The following is a 24,269-nucleotide window of genomic DNA, read 5'->3' as shown; positions in this document are numbered from 1 at the left end:
CTAGGGATGAAGCTGTGATTAAATTTCCTCCTGTAACGACCCTAAGTAAATCTTTGCAATTTTCATTTTGCTGAGAATTAATATAGATCGGTGCCCTTGTTGCCGTCTCCCACTTTAATCCAAAAATCGCTCATTAAGAAGAGACCAGCAGACGTCGGTGGGCAAGACCTGTGGCTGAGCCTGGGATGGGAATACCAGGGCAGGCAGGCTCCAGATGGACAGAAGCAGCTGCCCTCGTTACGTGCTGGGCGCTGATCTGAAATGCTGACCTGCTTCTCTGCACATTACACATATTAAATAAGACCAAAATTCAGGAGAACTCGCACAGTGAGGGCCCCTAGAGAAAATGCTCTGCTGTCTCTTCTGAAAGATGACAGATATTCCTGCTCCCTGGGCTGCTGGGAACAGGGCTGGGAGTTTGCAGTATAAGCACAGGATGAAATAGGGACCTTTATTCCAAAACTATTAAGGATTTTAGAAGGATAACAGCAGAGTCTTGAATCGTGCTTAGATCCCTTTACAGTCACCAGGCCCTGGACAATACCCAGATCGTAAAGCCATAAGCCACCCATGCCCAGGGAGTCCCTTGCACCCAAAACTGGCTTACATCAAATTTACTATCTTCTTCCTTCTCCCTGCATAGCCAGGACCCAAAAACCACAGCCACATGTGGCACTTGCCCATACACACACACACACACACACACACTTGTACATGTATACACATGCACACACAAGTGCACACCCACACGTACCTACACATGCAGTCTACACATGTCTAGACAGGTACACACCTATGGTTGCACATACACATGCATGCTCACTCACACACTTGTACATGTGTGTTCACATATCCACACACTTGCATATGAATGCCTTGCACACAATTCTCTGGACATTAATGCTACTTGGAAAGTGGTAGCAAATGTGCCTGCCGCTATTACCCTTGCTTTGCCCAGAGAGATGAAACCCGTTTTGTCTTGAAGAGATCTAATACAGACCCTGCCAGACCCTGGCACGAGGCCCAAGTAGCCAGGTGACCAGAGGCCAGTAACTTCCATTCTGTCAACCAGGACCAAGAAATGACTTGGCCACTCACTGAGAGGACACTATGCAGCCACCCACTAATAGAATCCATCCACCTAGTCCCTCTGATGCAGACAGTTCCAGGACCCAAGGGAACACATGAGCAGAAGAACTGTTGGCAGCATATACAGCCTCCATTTCGGTTTGTTCTTGTTGTTTGAGGCAGGGTTCTGTTTTGTAACCTTGGCTGGCTTTGAACTCACTAGGAAGGCCGGGCTAGTGTTGTATTTGTAGAGATCCATCCACCTCTGCCTCCTGGGTGCTGGGATTAAAGGCTTGTGCCACCATGTTATCTTGGCCTCCACTTTGAGGGAGTGGCAGCCGCCCAGGCGTAAACAACTCTGGAGGGACATGTGAACAGGCCACCATGGGCCTCCAGGGAAGGTGCTCAAGAACGGCAAATGGGACAAGGGGGAGGCCTTCTTCCGCACATGCATCTACTCCCTGAATTATCCTCCACCACTTGTGGATATTTTTATGGGCTGAGTGACGATCCTCAAAGGGTATATATGGTCCCAGCATGGCATGATCTTAGCCACCATGAGCAGTAACTTGATGATGGGCCCTAAGTGACTCTAGTTGGTTATTTTGCATAAATTCCCAGAAAACTACAATTGAAAAACAAAAAAACAAAAAACAAAAAAAAACACTACAGTGGTGCATACAGCTCTCCCAGTCAGCGACCAAGCACAGATGTGCCAGACTGAGGTGAGCTTGAGATAAACCAGCACAGTCCAGTGAATAAAGCTATTGCTTTGTCTTGTGTTCATACCCCTCCTGTCCAAACATGGAACCCACTGGGCCTGCTGCCATTCAGGAAAAAGGACACTCAGTGAGTCCCCAGCAAACTGAGCTCCATCCCTGGACTTGCTTGCCTCTCTTGGTATCACTGCACCTCGGGCAAATCCTCATACATGGGACTTCATCAGTCCAAAACAGGCCACCATCCTGTTTCCAGGTCTGTGACCATGACCTATCTGATGAAAAGTGATAAAGCTGCAAGTCTGGAGAGCAGGCAATATCCCCTATTGTCCTGTTCTGTGTGACCTGATGAGAGCCAAGGTGGGAGCTCAGAGACAGAACATAAGGATGGAGCCGAGAGAGGCAGGCAGGAGGATTGCTGCCACTGATTCCGGTTCCTGCTTCAAAGTGTAAGAGGGAGCATATTTTGTTCTCAGCCATCTAGTGTATGGCACTTAGTTGTGGAGCTCCAAGGCCTCTGGCAGCAGCCTTAGAAGATCATTCAATTCTGTGAGAAGTCAGGGTCACCCAGCCATGCCTCAGGCCCACACCGGGTACAGCCAGGTTTACATTTCCTCCTTTGGGCACATTCAAGTCTTACCTCTGACTTTATTCTGCTAGAGGAATCAGAGGCTCAGAGCTGGCCAGCTATGTGTCCCTAACCCTGGCATGCAATACATGTGAGGGTCAAAGGTTGCACACCTGTGCACACATTGCAGGGAAACTACCTGATCCCAGAAACTAGTCAGCAGAGATGCCTGCCAGCCTAGCACCCCCTCAGTTCTCTGCCCAGAAGCTACACTGTAGGGCTATCTTAGGGCCATGTGGGCTCAGTGCTGTTGCTATGCATGCCACATGCTCTGGAAATACAAGCATCAGTGAGAAGAATCATGTATCTTGTTACTCCCACCTCACAGGTGGGAGACGGGAGAAGGAGGTGAGGGGGTTCATCTCAGGTCCTTCAGTTGCTGCCTACAGGTACCAGAACATGAACCAAGGTCTCTGACTCAACCTCACCCACAGAAGACCCATGCCCTACCTAGTCCAATCAGGGTTGGAGTGTCACCTTGGAAGGTTTCTGGAAAGGGATTCCTCGTAAACTTCCCTGTATTCTGGTTTTCTAGGCACTCACTTTAAGACATCCTAGCCACACAGTATGGAGGGCTACCAGAAGTTACAGGTATGTAGGCAGCCACCCTAAGATTGCTAAGAATATAGAGGGGCACCCTAAGAAAGAAACTATAGTAGCCAGGCTTTCTGCAACAGGCTGAATCCTAGTAGTCAGGAGGGTGGCCTCAGCCCGCAATAGCCTTAGGAAACAGTGCCTGATCCAGTGGAAAGGAGATATCAGCAGAAGGAAGAGGAAAGGGGGAGAAAGAAAGGAGAGAGGAGAGGAGGAGGAGGCACGCAGGGATAAAGAGTAGAGGATGGGAGGGAAGAGAAGAGGGTCGGAGATACAGAGTAGCACCTTCCCACTGCATCCTTCCCGCTGCACCCTTCCCGCTGCACCCTTCCCACTGCACCCTTCCCACTCTACCCTTCCCACTGCGCCCTTCCCACTGCACCCTTCCTGTTGCACCCTTCCCACTGCGCCTTTCCCACTCTACCCTTCCCACTGCACCCTTCCCACTATAACCTTCCCGCTGCACCCTTCCCGCTGCACCCTTCCCGTTGCACCCTTCCCGTTGCACCCTTCCCACTGCACCCTTCCCACTCTACCCTTCCCACTCTACCCTTCCCACTGCACCCTTCCCACTGCACCCTTCCCGCTGCACCCTTCCCGCTGCACCCTTCCCACTGCACCCTTCCCACTCTACCCTTCCCGCTGCACCCTTCCCACTGCACCCTTCCCACTCTACCCTTCCCACTGCGCCCTTCCCGCTGCACCCTTCCCGCTGCACCCTTCCCACTGCACCCTTCCCACTCTACCCTTCCCGCTGCACCCTTCCCGCTGCACCCTTCCCGCTGCACCCTTCCCACTGCACCCTTCCCACTGCACCCTTCCCACTGCGCCCTTCCCACTGCACCCTTCCTGTTGCACCCTTCCCACTGCACCTTTCCCACTCTACCCTTCCCACTGCACCCTTCCCACTATAACCTTCCCGCTGCACCCTTCCCGCTGCACCCTTCCCGTTGCACCCTTCCCGTTGCACCCTTCCCACTGCACCCTTCCCACTCTACCCTTCCCACTGCACCCTTCCCACTGCACCCTTCCCACTATAACCTTCCCGCTGCACCCTTCCCACTGCACCCTTCCCGCTGCACCCTTCCCACTATAACCTTCCCGCTGCACCCTTCCCACTATAACCTTCCCACTGCATCCTTCCCACTGCACCCTTCCCACTGCACCCTTCCCACTATAACCTTCCCGCTGCACCCTTCCCACTATAACCTTCCCACTGCATCCTTCCCACTGCACCCTTCCCACTGCACCCCTCCCACTCTACCCTTCCCACTGCACCCCTCCCACTGCACCCTTCCCACTGCACCCCTCCCACTATACCCTTCCCACTGCACCCCTCCCACTGCACCCCTCCCACTGCACCCCTCCCACTGCACCCTTCCTGCTGCACCCTTCCCGTTGCACCCTTCCCGTTGCACCCTTCCCACTGCACCCTTCCCACTCTACCCTTCCCACTGCACCCTTCCCACTGCACCCTTCCCACTATAACCTTCCCGCTGCACCCTTCCCACTGCACCCTTCCCGCTGCACCCTTCCCACTATAACCTTCCCGCTGCACCCTTCCCACTATAACCTTCCCACTGCATCCTTCCCACTGCACCCTTCCCACTGCACCCTTCCCACTATAACCTTCCCGCTGCACCCTTCCCACTATAACCTTCCCACTGCATCCTTCCCACTGCACCCTTCCCACTGCACCCCTCCCACTCTACCCTTCCCACTGCACCCCTCCCACTGCACCCTTCCCACTGCACCCCTCCCACTATACCCTTCCCACTGCACCCCTCCCACTGCACCCCTCCCACTGCACCCCTCCCACTGCACCCTTCCCGCTGCACCCTTCCCACTGCACCCTTCCCACTGCACCCTTCCCACTCTACCCTTCCCACTCTACCCTTCCCACTGCATCCCTCCCACTCTACCCTTCCCACTATATCCTTCCCACTGCACCTTTCCCACTGAACCCTTCCCACTGAACCCTTCCCGCTGCACCCTTCCCACTATATCCTTCCCACTGCACCCTTCCCGCTGCACCCTTCCCGCTGCACCCTTCCCACTGCACCCTTCCCACTGCACCCTTCCCGCTGCACCCTTCCCACTCTACCCTTCCCGTTGCACCCTTCCCACTCTACCCTTCCCACTGCGCCCTTCCCACTGTGCCCTTCCCACTGCGCCCTTCCCGCTGCACCCTTCCCACTGCACCCTTCCCGCTGCACCCTTCCCACTGCACCCTTCCCACTGCACCCTTCCCACTGCACCCTTCCCACTCTACCCTTCCCACTCTACCCTTCCCACTCTACCCTTCCCACTGCACCCTTCCCACTGCACCCTTCCCGCTCTACCCTTCCCACTGCACCCTTCCCACTCTACCCTTCCCACTGCACCCTTCCCACTCTACCCTTCCCACTCTACCCTTCCCACTGCACCCTTCCCACTTCACCCTTCCCACTGCACCCTTCCCACTGCACCCTTCCCGCTCTACCCTTCCCACTGCACCCTTCCCACTGCACCCTTCCCACTGCACCCTTCCCACTGCACCCTTCCCGCTGCACCCTTCCCGCTGCACCCTTCCCACTGCACCCTTCCCATTGCATCCTTCCCTTGTTTCCAACCAGCCTGATTGGCCAGTTTCCTGCTTATCTATAATTTTCAGGCTCAGAAATATCTTCAAGGTAGAACAAAGCTCATCAAAAAGCTGGGTGTAGGTTGCATGCCCACCTCTCACACAGATTCTGTGTGATGACCAAAGGTGCCCCATGAAGGGAACTTTGGAGGCATGGACAGCACTACCTTCCTGGAAAAGAATAAAAGAGAGGGCTTTGAATACACTGGGCTAACTGGTGCCAGGACTGATGAGTTTCATTTTGTTTTGTTTTGTTTGGTTTTGTTTGGTTTGGTTTTTGGTTTTTGGAGACAGGGTTTCTCTGTGTAGTTTTGGTGCCTGTCCTGGATCTCGCTCTGTAGATCAGTCTGGCCTCGAACTCATAGAGATCTGCCTCCCGAGTGCTGAGATTAAAGGCATGCACCACCACCGCCAGGCAACTGATGAGTTTTTAATCACAGCAGCTATGAGAACCTGTGAGCTGGCCTAGTGGTGAGTCCCCTGCCCAGCCCAACTGAGCAGTGACTTTCACCTGTATGCCGCATCTGACTGCCTTACCTGCACACTTCACCTGTCCTGGTTGATACATCCTAGAGTCGCCTCACAAAAGGAGTAATTATGTTTATCAGGTAAGTCTGCGGACGTGTCTGTGAGGGATTGTATTAATTGGTGCATAAGACCTCAGTCCACTGTGGGAAGGACCATCCCTAGGCATTGTTTGTGGACTATATAAGAAAGCTAGCAAGCTGGGCAGTGATGGTGCATGCCTTTAATCTCAGCACTTGGGAGGCAGAAGAAGGCAGATCTCTGTGAGTTGAAGGACAGCCTTGTCTACGGAGTTAGTTCTCAGATAGTCAAGGCTACACAAAGAAAACCTGTCTTGAAAAACCCCCCAAAAAAGAGAGAAAAGAAAGGCAGGAAGGAAGGAAGGGAAAGAAGGAAGGAAGGAAGGAAGGAAGGAAGGAAGGAAGGAAGGAAGGAGGAAGGAAAGAGAGAAAAGAAAGCTAGCAAATAGTCTGGAGAGATGGACACTTGACAGTCTTGCAGAGGACCTGGGTTTGGTTCCCAGTACCCACATGGTGTCTATAACTCCAATTCCAGGGGATCTGATAATCTCTTCAGGACCCCACAGACACCAGGTACATATGTAGTATGTATACATGCATACAGGCAAAACATTTATATACATAAAGTAAATAATCTAAAGAAAAAAAAAAAAAAGAAAGCTAGGCAAGTATAACCCTGGAGTGAATAATCATGAGAACAAGCCAGCAATGATTTCTACACCAGGGTCCTGCTTGAGTTCCTACCTGATTTCCCTCAATGATGGATTGTAATCTGGAACTGTAAGCCAAATTAATCCTTTTCTCCCAAGATACTTTTGGTCAATGTTGTATCGCTGCAAGCTAAAGGGAACCAGATACTCACCTAAGCACCTCTCCTGATCAGGGTCTGCCTCACATTAGCACCTCACTTGTGTCCCTTACCTGGGTGGCAGCTGCCTCCCCTTGGGTCCAGGAATCTATCAGCCTTCATGCTCGGAAGTCAAGGAAGGATATGTTCATCCACACCAAAATGAGCTGAGCAGAGGAGAGCTCATGACCATGGGACATGTGCAGGCTGAGCAGCCAGATTGAGTCTACCCACATGGCCAGGCTCTGGAATTTTCACTGGATCCTTGTGTGATCACCAGACTCCTGCAGAGCTGAATGTGCCCACTGAGTCTGTACAGTGACCAAGAAGAAAGCATGCGTAGCCACATTTTCCCAGAGCAGAGGCAGGACCCAGCGGCAAAGTCCATTTCCTGTCTAGCTTAGGCCATATACAAAAGGCAGGAGATGACATCCTCATCTTGAGGGTCTGTTAGAGTCAAGTGAAGTAACAGGCTGCCCACAGAATGCTCAACAAATGGTCACTAGCATCACAATAGCCATGGTGCTAGTGCCACAAACAAACCTGACCTACCATAGAATGTCTTCCATGTCAATAATGCTACCTGTCCTAGATCCATGTCAGTGCCAAGGACCTCCATGTAGTCATATGCACACAGTAGCTTAAAAGTCAACCCCCTGGGGGCCAAATCACAGCTGGGGTTGAAAGCTCCACTCATCCCCACAGGAATTATTAGCTCTTTCTTTGTACCATGTGCTAGGGTGGGCTGTGCCCAGCTCCTGGGAAACCTCAGCTACCCTAGTACCTCACAGGGCCTTCTCTCTTTCCTCTCCCTTATGGTCTGGTAGACATCTGGTTTTGCTCAGGCCCTGGGCCGATGTCCACCTCTGCACAGGAGAGAATTGTGGCCTCCATTGGATCCTTCCTGTTCTTTGGAGGCCCCTAGATGCCAGAGGTAATTTTCCAAGAAGCAAATATCTCCAGCAAGCAGAGTTGGGAGACAAAGCTGGGGAGAGGCTTGGTGGTGCTTCCACAGACCAGTCTATGTCCTCTTCATAAGCCCAGCTCAGCTCCGCCAGCCACAGCCCAGCTCATACATATTGATGATGCTCCCTCAGTGTGGAGCCAGCTCTTGGCCTCATGGTCCTACTCAGACTGCTGCAGAGTGCCCTGCTCCAAGATCGATCCGGCTTTGTTGAGTATCAGGCCACGCTGTGGCGACAGATGGATGCCCACTTCAAACCTCCATGCACAGAGCCTGCACAAAGGATCCGGGGATGTTTTTAATATCACACACTTGCCTCAGGCGAGTTTTCAATCTCCATCTAGCAGGGGCTCAGGCTTTTTATCAGGCAAACGCCTTAAGCACTTTGTCAACTTGGACATCTGGCCACTCAGTTAAAAAAATGTTCCTTTGCTAAAATATTTAGTGGTGTGGCAGAGAGGCCTAGCTGGAGACTCTGGCTGTCATATAGACACTCACACCCAGCAAAACACAAGTACCCACTAGCAACTGGGGACCCCAGATTGGAGGGGAACACTATGATCCCAAGCCCTGGCCTGGTAGGAGCCTGTTATTATCTGCCTATCAGGATCTGTTGCATCTTGAGGCAAGATGGATGGTCCTCTGTGACTTCTTTCTATACCAGCAAATAGCCAAAGATCCTGGGAGAATCTGTGTGCTCAAGGGTCACAACTAGAAACAGACTGAGACGAATGCTGGACACACACAGCCGCATTCCTTAGTGCCCTTAACACGACACAGGCCTCAACAGGAACAACTGGTGCAAATTCGTATCAGCTTATGTCTAGACAGACAAGCCATGTCACATGGTGGACTATTGTTCAGTCATGAAAAGCTTGGAGCACTGACATACCACACAGATGAGACTTGAAATGTGGTTGGAGGAGAAGCCAGACACAAAGGCCACATATGTCCTCCGTTGTTTTATTTCTATGAAATGCAGAGAATAATGAACCCATAGGGACCAAGAATGGCCACTAGGGGCCACCAGGGACTGCCAGGGTGTTAAAGGAGGGAATGGGAATGATTGGTATTTTGGGCAAGGTGAAAAAGATCTGGAGACAAATGTGCTAGTTGCACAATTAGAATGCATTTGGTGCAGCTGAAATGAGCCTTAACAACACTCAAATGGTTTGGCTTGTTTTATTATTATATTACACACACACACACACACACACACACACACACACACACAAATTTTAAAAAAAGCAAAAAACCCTCAAACAAACAAAAAAACCAGCTGGGCACATGCCTTTAATCCCAGCACTCAGGTGTCAGAGGCAAGTGGATCTCTGTGAGTTCAAGGCCAGCCTGATTATATATATAATCTGATATACATATATATATATATATATATATCACTATATATATATCACTATATATATATATCACTATATATATATATATATATATATAGTGGGTTACATGACAACCAGAGATATGTAGAGAGACTTTCAAAAATCCAAACAACAGGGCTGGAGAAATGGCTTGGTTTTAAGAGCACTTGCTATTATTACAGAGAATTCCCAGCACAGCCTCCACAGCTCACAACTATCCATGATTCCAGTTGAAGGTGATCTGACATACACATATGCAGGTAAACATGCATACATACAAAATGAAATCTTTTAAAAAATTTAGGAGGGAGTAAAGAGAAGGAAGAAATAACTCAATTATACTGTAATCTCAGAAAAATAAAAAAAAAATCTGTACTTTTTTAAAAAGTAATTTCAAAGTAAAGACAGTGAGATACTGACTACAGCAGCTGCAACCTACTGGAGGGCAGAGGTCACTGCACTGATCTACGTCCCACAGAGGGCACACCCTGGCCAGACCCTGGTAGAATCAAGAGACTCACCAGGCAAGGAAGAGGGTGTGGGAGGGGCTGAGGCAGCACAGTGGCACATGGCGGAGGAGAAGAGGACATTTCAGGGAGGCACAGGAAGTGGAGGACGGTGGTGAAGGAGCCCTGCCAGAGTGGAGTCAAGAGGGGCACTGAGGATGTGAACTGAAGCCTGGGTTTTGCCCAGCAGAGCACTGCTATAGGAAAGAAGCAGAAATTGAGGCAGCTGGCATCACTGTGATTGGAAACCTAGCCTGTAAACATGTCCCAGGAGGCAGCTTTGCCAGCAGATGCCTGGTATGGACTCCCATAGCAACATTGGCCTTCATCTGCTTACTGGGACCCTACCCACTTCCTGACAGAACACCTGCCTGCCTCAATCTACCCACTTCCTGAAGAGTGTTTGCCTGTCAGAACCCAATTCTTGATGCAGAGGCTAAGGCTCAGAGGTTGGCCTCTAGCCAAGTCTGCAGCTTCTAAGATGCAAAGAAGGATTTAGATCCAAGTTTGGATCTAGATCCTCAGCAGGACTGCAGTGAGCCACCTCTAGTAGCTCTGCAGCTCCAGAGTGGGTCCCAGAGAGAGGAGACTGGGGTCAGCATGAGCCAGTCCTGAGAAACCAGCTCAGGAGCTGTTGGGTCCCAAGGAGGCCAAGGGCCTGCAGCTTCAGAGTTGACTCCTCAGTGCTCTGAGCTGACAGGTTGGAAGACACCAGCTCTCACACACTCTCCTTGGTCACCTTTAGAGACTACCACTGGGCTTCACTGTGAGTCATAAGGCCTGATCACCTCATAAGCTATTCATTTAGAGTGGGCCTGGGCCACCAGCCTCCCATCCCCACTGGGCCTCCAAGTCAGCACAAAACGGCTATAATGTGGATTATCTCTGTCCATGAACAGTGTGTAAGATGGAAAGCTGGGGAGGACAAAAATTATATAGTAGAGGGGCAAGGGCTATGGAATCTGATGCTGAACATTCTTAAGCATTTCCCAGGCCCCAGGACCACTGCTCCAAGACTTGGGATCGACAGCAAGGACTTTCAGCATTGGAGAATCTACCTCTCATCCCAGGAGCACAGGTGACACCATGAGGGGCAGACTGGACTCCGGGAAATAGAATCCTTATGAGGTTTGGTGACTGTGGTACTGAAAGTTTCTGAAAGGAAGCAGAGAGATGGGGAGGGGCCTAGGGCATGTTGAGGGGGCATTTGGGCTAAGACTGTATGTATTTGGGTCTGCCATGTACATTCCATTCTCATACATCCATACATCCCATTCTCAGAGAGGCTGGCCTGTTACAGAGCACATTATGTCTGCCAGATAGTACCTAACAGCCAATATCCCCGTACCCAACCTCTCCCTGCCTCCAGGGCCTTGTGGGCCTGGCCGGATCCCACTGCCCTGTTACCTCCTCTCTCAACCTGTCCCCTTCTCCTGGGACCCGACCCTTTGCTACCTCCCAGATTGTCAGGGCCTGTTCACTGTACCAAGTGGGATCTCGGGTCAACTACTGCCAAGCATGCCAGTCCTCATCAGTCCTGCCTTCCCTGGCTTCTCACCTGTCTGTACCCACTATCCATGGGCACTGGGGGAGAAAGAACAGTAGTCTTTGACAACCCCATAGTAGGTGGGCCTGTTTTCCCATAATCCATCCTCAGCTCCCAAGCCAACCTTGCAGAGAACCAAAAAGGATCAGGGAATTCCAGAAGCTTCTCCACAGCTAACACAGAGCCTCCACACACACCAAGCCTTTGCACATATGAATCTAAGCTCCAGTACTCTTCACCCCACCCCCAATCTCTCCTCAGTGTTATCTTCTTGGAGAAGCTGCCCTGGTCTCTTTAAACGTAGGCAGCCACCATTCCATACTACACAGGCATTCCTGTGTTCCTGAGCTGACAGCTGAGGGGCAATGGGGGGCTGTGCTGCTCACTGCTCTCCTCTGCGAAAGGAACAAAAGCAGAGACTTCATCCAAGTGGAGAGTAGCGGGCACAGTCAAACCACCTGGGCCTGGACCAGGACCCTCAAGCTGCAGGCCCTTGGCCTCCTTGGGACCCAACAGCTCCTGAGCTGGTTTCTCAGGACTGGCTCATGCTGACCCCAGTCTCCTCTCTCTGGGACCCACTCTGGAGCTGCAGAGCTACTTCCCTCTTACTGCCCTCAGAGGTGGCTCACTGCAGTCCTGCTTGGGGGTTGGATCCAAACTTAGACCTAAGTCCTGGTTTGCATCTTAGAAGCTGCAGACTTGGGCCGGGGGTCCACCTCCTCTGAGCCTTGGCCTCTGCATCAGGAATTGGGTTCCGAAGGGACAGCATCCATCATGCTGCAGGAGCTGGCCCTGCTCACTGCAACTTCTTCAAAAGGAACATTTGTTCTTCTTTCAAGGAGACAGGGCTGCTCCCTCACTGCTCCTCAAATGAGCTTTCATGTCCCAGCAAAGGCTCAGTGACATGAAACACTCCTGCCTGGAGCCTGCCAATTATGTCCTGTCCTGAGACACAGTGGTGCCCTCTCCTGTGGCTGCTGTGTTTCAAAACAGCAATGTACTGCCCATGATGTTCCTTCCATTTGAGAGAGTCCTGAGCCTGTCACCCCCACTTTGGTGGCTTTTTGTGTCACCTGCTTGCATCTAGTCCCTGGGGACCCCCGTGGGTCTGGGCCCACAGCCTCTCCCCCGTGGCACTGGGACCAGAGCCACTGGCCCATTCTGCTGTTCCTCTGCCTTTAGATGTTCAGCAACATGAATATTCTTATTTTTTATTTAAAACTAATTTGGAGTCCTCACTCTCCAAGGGGCTTCTAATCACCAAAAAGTGCCTACGGCAAAAACTGATTGACAGGCCAACGTGGGCACTTCTGAGGAACAAATTGGCCATTGGCAGCGCCACCTACAAAGAGAGATGCTAAGTGCTTGTTATTTATGAGCTATTAGGAAAACGCTTTCCACAGCTGCTTCCCACATGGGCAAAACACCTGTCAGACATCAGCAAACCATGAAAAGGCACTCAACCCGAAGTTACTTTGTTTAGAAAGTCATTAAAATTAAATGTCAGCTAAAACTTAGGAAAACATTTATTCTTCAAACCCCTTTGAATCCCACCCGCAAGCAAACAGACACCGACCCTGTCTTTGTAAAATGAAGATGCAGGGTTTTGTGAATAGCAAGACAAGGCTATGAGAGGAAGCCAGAGTCTCCTGGAGCAAGACCTAGTTAGTGGCCCACACATGTGGTATGGGCGTGGGAGCATGGCCATTGCTTCCTGAGGCCACTGCTCTGAACAGGACCACAAATACAGTGATTGTGGACATGCTCAGAGTCTTTTCCCTGCCACGGAGACTGAACGCAATGGCCAGCTCTAGAGAGCAGCTAATCCCACAGGGTTGGGCAAAGGCTGTCCCTAGTGCTTCTACGTGAGCCTGTCCTCACCAACACCTGGTTCTCCACCCACCTGGAGGCGCTTCAGCCCTTCCATTTCTGTAAGAGTGCAAGAAGCTGCCAATTAAGGCCAGTCCCAAAGATGCCTCATGACAGACACTCACAGGCCCAGGGTGAGGTCAGGGAGACAAGCAGGAGAACTAATTAAGGAGGCAGAGTGTCTCCCCTGCTGGAAGGTTAATGCAAGTGTCCATCTGTCTCCTAAGAACAGATAGGCTAGAGAGAGACTGGCCCAAGGCACTTGCTGCCTGCAATCTATTCAATATGGACGGAACATTGGATTTGAGGGGCAAGAGCCTCCACTATGGCAAAGCTCAGTGGACAGAAATGAGGGACTATATCCCTGACTACTGCTGACCAGAGGGACAGAACCCCACAGGCCACCAAGAGAGGTTCCCAAGAGACTCTGGTCAGCAGCAGATCTGGCTCCAAGAATGCTGCTTTTAGCTAAGATTTTTGCCTGTTCTTGGCTACCTAGTCCTTGCACTTGCCTGGAGGGTCATTTGCTGTCCACTAAAGGCAGATGGATGAACAAACTGTAAGACAACAGACTCCAAATCAACTAGGATCTCAGACTGGAGAATGTGGTGACTCTGAGAGGGTGGAAGAGATGGCAGGTCAACTCTGACCCAACCAAGTAACCAATGCAGTTATGTTTGTCACAGAGAAATTAACTGTGGTGATACATTGTGTCCCCCAATATATTATGCATCCTAATAAACTTATCTGGGGTCAGAGAACAGAACAGCCACTAGACAAACATAGAGGCCAGAAAAGGTGGCACACATGCCTTTAATCCTATCACTTGGAAAGCAGAGATCCATCCTGATCTCTGTGAGTTTAAAGCCACACTGGAAACAGCCAGGCATGGTGACACACGCCTTTAATCCCAGTAAGTGATGGCAGAAAGCAGAAAGGTATATAAGGTGTGAGGACCAGGAACTTAGAGCCTGGTTAAGCTTTTAGGCTTTTGAGCAGCACAGTTTAGCTGAGAGGCTTCCAGTCTGAGGAAACAGGATCAGCTGAGGAATTGGCAAGGTGAGGTGGCTGTGACTTGTTCTGCTTCTCTGATCTTCCAGCGTTCACCCCAATAACTGGCACGGGTTTGATTTTATTAATAAGACTCTTTAAGATTCATGCTACAATTAACCATGGTGAAATTCCCTTTAGCCAATTAAACATGATGAGGGGGAAATGTTGGAAGCCCCATATAAGACCAGTTAGAAGGAAGCTGAGAGTCCACAGAAAAAGACCCCAGCCCTCCAGCATCCCACAGAGGTAGTCACTTCTCCAGTGCCTTAACCAACCTCAGCTCTTACAGAGGACAAAAGTGACACATGCCACCTGACCCAGACAGAAGAGGACTCCAGAGTTTTGGGAGTTTTTCCCTAACTTCTCACATTGGCTTTGGGCTGGAGGAACAGGAAATTGTTCAGGGAAGAGGAAGTCAGGACTGTGCTTAGGTCAGCTGAGTGATAATGGAGGCATAGGCTCTAATCTCAGAGACTTGGAAGGTTGGCTTGCTGATTACAAAAACCCTGACTGAAGTTGTTGTGCCCAGATCTCGACCCCCAGAGAGACCACCGAAGACGAGCATGCCGGAATGCAAAAGCAAGGTTTAATTCTGGATATACAAGCCTAGGCAGGGACTTCGTCCAATACATCTAAAGCAGTGGAGGCTGGAGGAAGTGCCCGCCTGTCTGCAAGCTCAGTTTTTAAAGGGAAAAATCACAAGGTTACATCGTTTAGGGGTGCTAGTATGGGTACAATTCTGATTGGCTCGCTTCTAGGGGCTTTCTAGAAATCATGGCTTAATCTTACTTCTAAGGGGGTGGTTGCCCGCCACCATTTCTCATTGGCTGCCCTCAGGTGGGGACATTTTTATGGTCAGTTACCCTAGAAACCAGGGTTGGAACATCCTATAGTCTGGCAGTCATTACCTTGTGACTCTGTACTTTTACACTTCCTGGTTTCTGGAATTTGAACTGACTGGTTTCAGTAACTAATGGCCTATTCCTAAAAAGAGAAATCTTAGGCCTTAATTTTAGGGTGAAAGCATTTTGGTCTTATTTCTAAGATGGCTCATTTTGGTCTCACAAAGTCAGCTCCACAGACTGAGGATGCTATGTGCTGGGGGTGTCTACAGGAAAGTTCTCAACTCTGTTTATAGAATAGTCACATGGCCCTTAGATGGAGTGACCAGACAACCAGAAAATCCCAGAATGCCCCTGCTGTGTACAGCCAGAGCTGAGGCGTTAGCTGGTCTGTGTAGACACTGATACCTCTGTAGTCAGATACAAGGACCCTGTGGCCCTACACAGTGCAGGGTCCAGTCTTGCTCTTCTTGATGAGCCCAGGGAAATATTAGAATATGTTTCCAGCCTGCATTCTGGCTCCAAAAAGGTGGGAGCATGGGAACCACTCATGCACTTGGAGGACGGTAATTAATATTAAATGCATTAAATAATTTAATTGGACAGGTTATGTTTTATGTCACATATCTTGCACGCTTAGTGGTGTCTCCACCAACACGACCTTGACACAGACTCTCTCAGCTAAAGGCTTTTTCCTGAAGTAGCTCTGAGGTCTGGCTGCCTGCTCTGATACATTGGGGCACAGGATTGAGATAAAGTAGGCTATAGTCAATGTTGGTCAAATTCTCTCCAAGCCACAGTTGTGAGCAGACACGAAGCAGCAGAGGCTCGTGGTGGCGGCCACTGGGCCAAACCTGAGGCTCAGGCAGCACTGCCTAATGTACATGCCAAGCTCTCTAGCCACCAGGCTCCCCACCCCCCCAGAAATGTTCACTCCTAGAAAGCAGCTCTTGTCCTTTTTCCACAGCTTGTCACTGTCCCAGCTCAGACACCCTCTTCCCAGTGCCTTACCTGGTCCTACACACTCCTTACCTTCTGCAGCCTGTGATCTCAGTTCAGAATCCCAGTACCTGGTCTGCCACCAGGATGTTGGTCCTGGCCCTTCCTTTCCTGTGGGCTCTTTTCTCCTCCTAAGCTATAGTGGAAGTGGCTGCTACTTAAGAAGCAACCCCCTTGAAAGGCTGAGTATGCTGGCACATGCCTTTATTCCCAGCACCTGGGAGGCAGAGGCAGGCAGATCTCTGAGTTCAAGACCAGCCTGGTCTACATAGTGATTTCTAGGATAGCCAAGACTGTGTAGAGAGACCTTGTCTCAAAAACAAACAAACAAACAAACAAACGAACAAACAAACAAATAAACAAAGCCACCAAACCCCTTGGGCTGGAGAGTTATCTCAGTGGTTAAGGGCACTGGCTATCTCCCAGAGGACAAGGGTTCAATTCTCAACACACACATAACTACTTACAACCATCTGAAACTCTAGTCCCAGGGGATCTGACACCCTCTTCTGGCCTCTATGGGTTAGGGTTAGCAGGCAAAACACTCATACACATAAAAATAGGTAAAATTAAAAAAAAAAAAAGTACCAGGAGGTGGTGGTGCATACCTTTAATCCCAGCACTTGGGAGGCAGAGGCAGGTGGATCTTTGCTGCAGGCCACAAGAATATGAAATAGAGATTCAGCTGTATATGATAAAGCTATACCCAGAAAGATCAAGGAATCCTTCTAGAGGAGAAGTCAAATATCAAGGAATATTTTATGTTATTCGGCTTTTAATATATTAGCTGTTTCTTACTATCAATTTCTTGTGTACTCCTAGGCCATAAGGACAAACAAACAGTATAAGCTTCTCAGACCTACTGCTGATCTGAACTAGGTAACACCCCTACAGAGACAACACCTGTCTTCTAGGCCTAGGAGACAGGCGGATGTGTAAATGCATAGCTTTGTTTCTTGTGCAAATGAAGCTCAGACCATCCCTTTCTCTCAGGCCTAGTGGCATTGCAGAGCTATGACTCAGGACAAAAGGGTTTTTTGCATAACCAGGTGGAGTGAAGCCTGGGAGAGTGGCTTGGGTAAGGGTTACAGTGGCTCAGCCTGAGGAGCAGGGAGGCAGGAAAAGTGTTGCAGATTGTAGGTGGATTTGAATCAGGTCAAGAGAGTAGGAGAGGAAGGAAAGATGGGAGATGGAGGAATGGAGGACAAAGATGAGATTGATAGCAGAAGAGCTACAAGAGGACGGGAAGAGAGGAGACAGAGAGGAACTGAGTGTGAGAACAGAACTGAAGCTGTGCAGATAAAATTTTGTCTTAGAGAAATAAAATGGACAGACGAAAGAGCACAGTGTATGTAGATTCTTTTCCCTGAGATTACCCCACACCAGCTGTAGGGTCTTCCCCAAGACTCTGGGAGAAATCTTCTCAGGGCAGGCCCCTGGGAAAATTTCAATAGGTCTTTGTGAGTTCAAGGCTAGCCTGGTCTACAGAGCGAGTTCCAGGACAGCTAGGGATACACAGAGAAACCCTGTCTCAAAAAAAAAAAAAACTGAAAAAAACAAAACCAAAAAAAGTTAATCAAAATTTATGTTAAAAAGAAAGAAAAGAAAAGAAGAAATAGACCTCTTCCAAACCCTGTGGTCTCTCAGTCAGGAACTCAGGCCTAAGCCAGCTTTTCTAGGTAGCTCCTGCATGGAGTCTTTGCACAGCATGGCAGCTGGATCCCAACACTAAGTGAACAGAAATATGCAGGACAGGGAAGCTACAGAAACCTCAGCCTAGCTTCTAAAGCCACCAGAGTCAGGGGGAGAGATTCGCAGCCACATTTTCAGTGGCCTCAGCATCCTATGCACATTCTGCATCTTTGCCTACTTTGGCCAGAGAGGGGTACAAAACTTGAACTCCTGCCCTCTCACAGGAGGCAAGGATTCCCAGGTACCTCCTGTAGCTGTCTGCAGTCAAACGAGGAGGAAGCCACGCTTCCCAGGCCAGGCGAGGGGCTCTTGAATTTTCTTCAGTCAATAACCCCTACCAACTGGGGCAACTAGATACTGAGCTGCACTGCCCATGAACTCCAGGAAACAGGGACCCCAACTATGGACCTCTTAGGGTGCCTTAGGATGGAAAGCGCATGTGTGCCAAGCTGCTACAAAACCTGTGAACTCTTGCTTGCCTCTGACCTCTGAGTCCACACAATCACACATACATTTATGTCAGTTTGCATGTGTGTGTATGCAGATATGTGCATATGCGGTGGTGTATCGATGTGTCCATGTATTTGGAATACGTGTATGTGTGTGTTTGTATGGGTGTATGAATTGTGCCATGTTACACATAAGTAAGTAAATATTGACTGGTGTGTGTGAAATGTGTGGAAAGTGTTCTATGTAAGACAGAAACAAAGCAGTAAAGAGTCAAAGACAGGGCCGGGTGGTGGTGGTACACACCTTTAATCCCAGCACTGGGGAGACAGAGGCAGGAGGATCTTTGTGAGTTCGATACCAGTCTGGTCTCCAAAGCGAGTTCTAGGAAAGGCGCAAAGCTACACAGAGAAACCCTGTCTCAAAAAACCAAAAAAAAAAAAAAAAAAAAAAAAAGAGTCAAAGACAGGTAGAGTCAGAAAGGTAGGCATGGCAAAGAGGGAGTGGGCCTGGAGGGGGGCAACGGGGGACCAGCAGCTTTCAGCTCAAGTGCTTGTCCAGCAGGAGCTGGGGTAGTGAAAGAACCCTGTAGCATAGGGTTAGCCTTGGGGCAGGAGCAGCTTTCTGGGTTGTTTTTTTTTAAAGATTTATTTATTTATTATGTATATAGTGTTCTGCCTGCATATATGCCTGCAGGCCAGAAGAGGGCACCAGATCTTGTTACAGATGGTTGTGAGCCACCACATGGTTGCTGGGAATTGAACTCAGGACCTCTGGAAGAACAGCCAGTGCTCTTAACCTCTAAGCCATCTCTCCAGCCCTAGTATTTCTTTTTTCTTTTTTTTGTTTTTGTTTTTGTTTTTGTTTTTGTTTTTCGAGACAGGGTTTCTCTGTGTAGCTTTGCGCCTTTCCAGAAACTCACTCTGTAGCCCAGGCTGGCCTCAAACTCAGATAGATCCGCCTGCCTCTGCCTCCCGAGTGCTGGGATTAAAGGCGTGTGCCACCACCGCCCAGCTGGCAGCAGCTTTCTGCTGCTGTATGTCAAGGGTTGAGCAGGAAGTCCCTCCTTACTGGCCATGGTCACTTTCTCCATGCAGTGAGCAGCTTGGCCCCCTGCTTCAGGGCTGTCTGGGGTGATCCAGCAGGAAGAGGGAAGCTATATACAGCACTAACCTCAAGAGGCAACCTTGTTGTTCATCAAAGCAAGTAGCAGGACTTCTGTCCCCTGTTTCTGCTTCCTTCCAGGGCCCAGCACCACTGCCAGGGGCCAGGGCTCTGCCTGCTGGGCTTCAGAATGTCACTTTACAGCTGTGCCTTAAAGCCCTTGGAACCCTTGTGAGAAAAGAATCTTTCTACGGGTGTTAGGAGCTGAAGCCCTTCTGCTTGTTGCTAAGATGGATGAGTAACCATAGCCTCACTAACCACCTGCTCATGATGAAGGGGAATAAAGCTGGCACCAGGGGTTTTGTGACCCTAAAGACAGTTCCCCAGGCCTCCCCTCCAGGACTCTGGGCCCTTGGGGAATCAGTGGGCACCAGGTGCAGCATTCAGGGGACTCTCAGTCTCCTTCCCTTTTGTAGCCTTGGGCCGAGGTCCTCTCCTGCACTGGCCTGTAACCCTCATAGCCTCTAGCCTCCCCCAACTTCACTGAATCAAGGGTGTCTTTTGTATTCCAAAGGCCAAAGGGCCAGGCTTGCCTTTAATTAAAATGCACATCCTTTAATTAAAGACCCCATAACACATGAAGGGCATCACTGAAATACGACATGTGACATAGTCATTACCCTGCTGTTAATTACTAATTAATGAAGCTATTTCAATTAATAACTTCTCCACCACTACTCCCCCTTGGACAGGCCCCATGCTGAGGTGAGTCCCTGAATCACCGACAACTGGCTTCTTGCCAGAGACTCCAACCTGAATATTCATGACCCAACTTCAGTGCTTTTCAATTAAACATAATAAAGTAAATCCCATCAAAAGTGTATTTCTAACTCACAAGCCATCTCCCTTTACTACCTCACTTATCAGGAGCCAGTGGATGGGGGAAGGGCAGGCAGACAGGTGAAGAGAGTACACTGGGGACTTGGGACGCTCCTCAGCCCAGGGCACATCCCAGGTCTGGTGGCTTCACCCAGAAGGCTGATGTCCAGGAGTTCCCAAGGGAGCGAGTGGGCTCCTCAAGGCATTGTTATCCTACAGCTGAAGGACAATAGCCCAGACACAGGGAGAGCTCAGAGATGTGGAGGGGACATTAACATACTAATTATGAATATTAAGCAGCCATTAAAGACTCTGCTTTGAAAAAATGACAGGAAAGTCTCACTTAAAGTAACTAGGAAGGGGCAGCCCTGTACCTGAGCTAGAGCTAGAGGGTGGGGGATCCCTAGGGAGATCTGCACAGGACTTCTGGAGCCTGTGGACAGGCCAGCAGCTTGATTAGGCACAGCCTCAGCTGAAGGGACATTTAGGCAGAAAGAGGTAAGAGGACTCGAGGTAGGTAGTTCAGGGAGACACTAGGCGTGACCAGGGTGTGCCTCCAGGGCCACAGGACCCCAGGCTGCAGGAGATGTGTCTGCTCCTCCAAACTCCCCAATTAATAATCCAACAATGGTCACAAATATGGTCAATCCCAGAATCGTCATGAGGGACAAACCATGTACAAAGTGGGGTTCATTGCTGCCCTCCACTCCTGCCCTAACCTGGCTCTCTTGCCCTAGACTGGGTTCCCAGGAGAGCCCACCCAGGATGGCTCATCCTTGATGGGCCACAGTGTGGGGAAATGAGCCTCTTTTTCCATGAAGGATTATCCCCTGAGGGAGAGATTGAAGGTCTCTGGTGCAGTCTACTGAGCCCCCACATGCACCCAGGCAGAGGACAGCTCTCACCACCAACACTGAGCCCAGTACCGCACAGTCACTCTTGCTCTGAGGGGATGAGGAAAGTTTCCCAGGGGCAGCAAAGGCCTAGGATATGAAGAGGAGGATGTGGGAGGGCAGGCGCTGGAGTGCCACACTGCTGCATCATTGGGCGATTGGACCTGCAATCTCTCAGCTCCAGCGTTCTGTGTCTTCTCATCAAAGACGGAGTCAGGAACCACATGTTCAGCTCTGCTGGCCAGCAGGAGGTACCCACTGCAGATGTCCCAGACTGAGGGTGGGAGGGACTGATGGAAAGGTTCTCACGTGTCATATATCAGGCTCCTACCCAGCATCCAACATGCCCATCCCAGCCCTGGGGAAGGATTGAAGGCCTAGAGAAGGTTCCTCCTTGGTTTCATATCCATCTTTGCCTCACTATGTATGAACTGGGCTTGACTTCACCCCTACCATCTTCAATGTTCCCTCCTCCTCTTCTCTTCGAGGTGGCAGAACACCGGCCCCCACTTCCTCTTTGTGTACTGAGAAGGACACTAGGTGGCACCAGTCCCCACAGAATCCTGAGGTTAACATGGCTCTGTCTGGCAGTGCCCTCTCTTGGCCAGAGGTGGAATGTCAATGGCTGTATGCAAGGCTGAACAGACAAAACACCACCAGCCTCTTACACCCAGTTATAGACACTCACAAACACTCATACTCACATTCACTTACACAGATTCTGTTTCTGGGATGTCCTCAGGGTTCCAGACCTACAGGAGAAAGACCCTAGAGACACCAACAGGAGCCCTGGACTGCCCTGGAGGCTCTAAAAACATTTTCTAGACATTGAAGCAGGAGGAAGGCTCTGGCATCAATCTAAGGGTCTGAGAACCTAATGTCTGTGGCTCTTCCTCCAAACAAAGCCAGACTAGCTATGTGCATGGTGCAGGCTTGGGGAGGTGAACCCAGCTGGGCTACATGAGATAAGAGAATCTGGCAAGTGAGGAGAGAAGGAAGGGAGTCAAGCTTCTCCTCACCACTCACTCTGGTGTCTCTACAGCCTGTTCAGAGCTCCTGCACTCACTGCCCTTCATGTGAAGACCTCTCTCCAAATGCAGCTTGTACATGATCACTGTAGGGTCCTAATGCCTCTACTAGCCCTCCCCAAAAAGGTTCCCTCTTACCCCTTCTAAATGCCTCTGAAAAGCTTGCTGCCCACCATAGCCAAGACCTTCTACCCAGAACTCCCTAAGACAGCCGAAGGATCTCCGCATCCCAGTGGCTGCTTCCAGAGCTTGGAACTGTGAGAGGCAGGTTATAGGATTTTGCCGAATGAACCCACAAAGGCAAGAATTTATCAGCAAACAATTAGCCAGTTGATTCTACTGGTACTCCATTAGCTACTGCATGCTTATCCTCTCACAGCCCGTCTCATCCTAGTCTGTGGTAGAAGCATGCCTACACTACCCTGACCATGACATGCCTGCCTACCAGGTTACAGGCATGCAGCCCCACCTTGCTGTAACTCCAGCACACTCCTTCCACCAGATACAGCCTGAGGGTGACAGAACCCTGAGACAATGGCCCAGGTGAAGCAGCTGAGGGGAAGTGATGCCCCTGAAGCTCATGCAGCAGCCTCTGCTTACCGTCTACCTTTTAAAGAAATGACAGAATGTGACAGATGCATCTAGGAACCAGATATAAACCACTAGTTTACTCTGGAATGTGACACCCTTAGAGGATCCAGCAGGACCTGACCAGTGGTATCACCACTGGGGGCTTCAAGGACCTGGAAGGCCATATAATTCAGGGCCTCCAGGAGAAGTGCCAATTTTATTCACACATAGGCTGCAGCATGGTTCACATGAGGACAGAAGCAACCCATCATCTATCAACAGGCAGATGAACAGATGAGTGAAGTGGAACCCATCCCTGCAGTCCCAGCTAACAGGAGGCTGAGGTAGTTTGACTGAGCCCAGTAGTCAAGAGACAACATGGTAAGACCTTTTTCCCTCAACTGTCTTAGCTATGGTTTTATATTGCTGTGAAGAGACATCATGACCACAGCAACTCTTATAAAAGGAAGCATTTCATTGACTGACTTACAGTTCAGAGGTTAGTCCATTATCAGCATGTCAGAAAGCATGGAGGCATGCAGGCAGACATGGTGCTGGAGAAGAGCTGAGAGTTCTTCATCTGGATCTGTAGGCAGCAGGAAGAGAGAGTGAGCCACTGGGCCTGGCTTGAGCTTCTGAAACCTCAAAGCTTGCCCCCAATGACACACTTCCTTCAACAAGGCCACACCTATTCCAACAAGGCCACGCCTCCAATAATGCTGCTTCCTGTGGGCCTATGGGAGCCATTTTCATTCAAACAATCATACTCACTCAATGGAATATTTGAAGTTTGCTGTGGAATAATCTTGTACACTGTAAAGATTTGTTACTCGAATTGGTTTAATGAAATACTTTTTGGGCAGTATCCAGGTAGGAAGTGCAGGCAGGGCAACCAAATAAAGAATGCTGGGAAGAAGAAGGGTAGATTCGCCAGCCAGACACAGAGGAAGCAAGATGAGAATGCCAAACTGAGAAAAGGTACCAAGCCACATGGCTAAACACAGATAAGAATTATGGGTTAATTTAAGTATAAGAGCTAGTCAGTAATAAACCTGAGCTACCAGCTGAGCATTTATAATTAATATAAGCCTCTGTGTGGTAATTTGGGAAGCAGATGCTGGGTATTTGGGAGTAGCTGGCAGGACAGAAACCTCTGTTTACAGAAGTTGGCTTTCCCCCTACCCCTGTGGTAATGAAATTGATTGAACCCAGGTAACTCTCACATATGAAGCAAGAGGTTGAATACTGAACTCCATCCTAGATCCAGACAATAGAGTATTATTCAGCCTTGGAAAGGTAGGAAACTTAGACAAACAAACAAACAAAAACCAAAACAGGGTTTCTGTGTGCAGTCCTGTCTATCCTGGAACTCACTCTGTAGACCAGACTGGCCTCAAACTCAGAGATCCACCTGCCCCTACCTCCCAAGTGCTGGGGTTAAAAGTGTGCATCACCACCACCTGGCTAAGGTAGGAAA

The 24,269-nt window shown here is 49.9% G+C and overlaps 1 long non-coding RNA gene across 2 annotated transcripts in view; it reads right to left on the bottom strand.

Moving 5' to 3' along the window:
• Window positions 1-24,269, bottom strand: part of LOC131910064 (uncharacterized) — a 30,653-nt gene that overhangs the window by 6,116 nt on the left and 268 nt on the right. For both annotated transcript variants that reach the window (XR_009378976.1, XR_009378975.1), the window contains exon 2: window positions 23,283-23,378. This is a non-coding gene — a long non-coding RNA (uncharacterized LOC131910064). The remainder of the gene's footprint in view (window positions 1-23,282; window positions 23,379-24,269) is intronic.

The sequence above is a fragment of the Peromyscus eremicus genome, chromosome 4, assembly GCF_949786415.1.
Source record: "Peromyscus eremicus chromosome 4, PerEre_H2_v1, whole genome shotgun sequence".
Lineage (NCBI taxonomy): Eukaryota > Metazoa > Chordata > Mammalia > Rodentia > Cricetidae > Peromyscus > Peromyscus eremicus.
The sequence above is the reverse complement of the archived record's forward strand: the minus strand, read 5'-3'. Positions and strand labels throughout refer to the sequence as shown.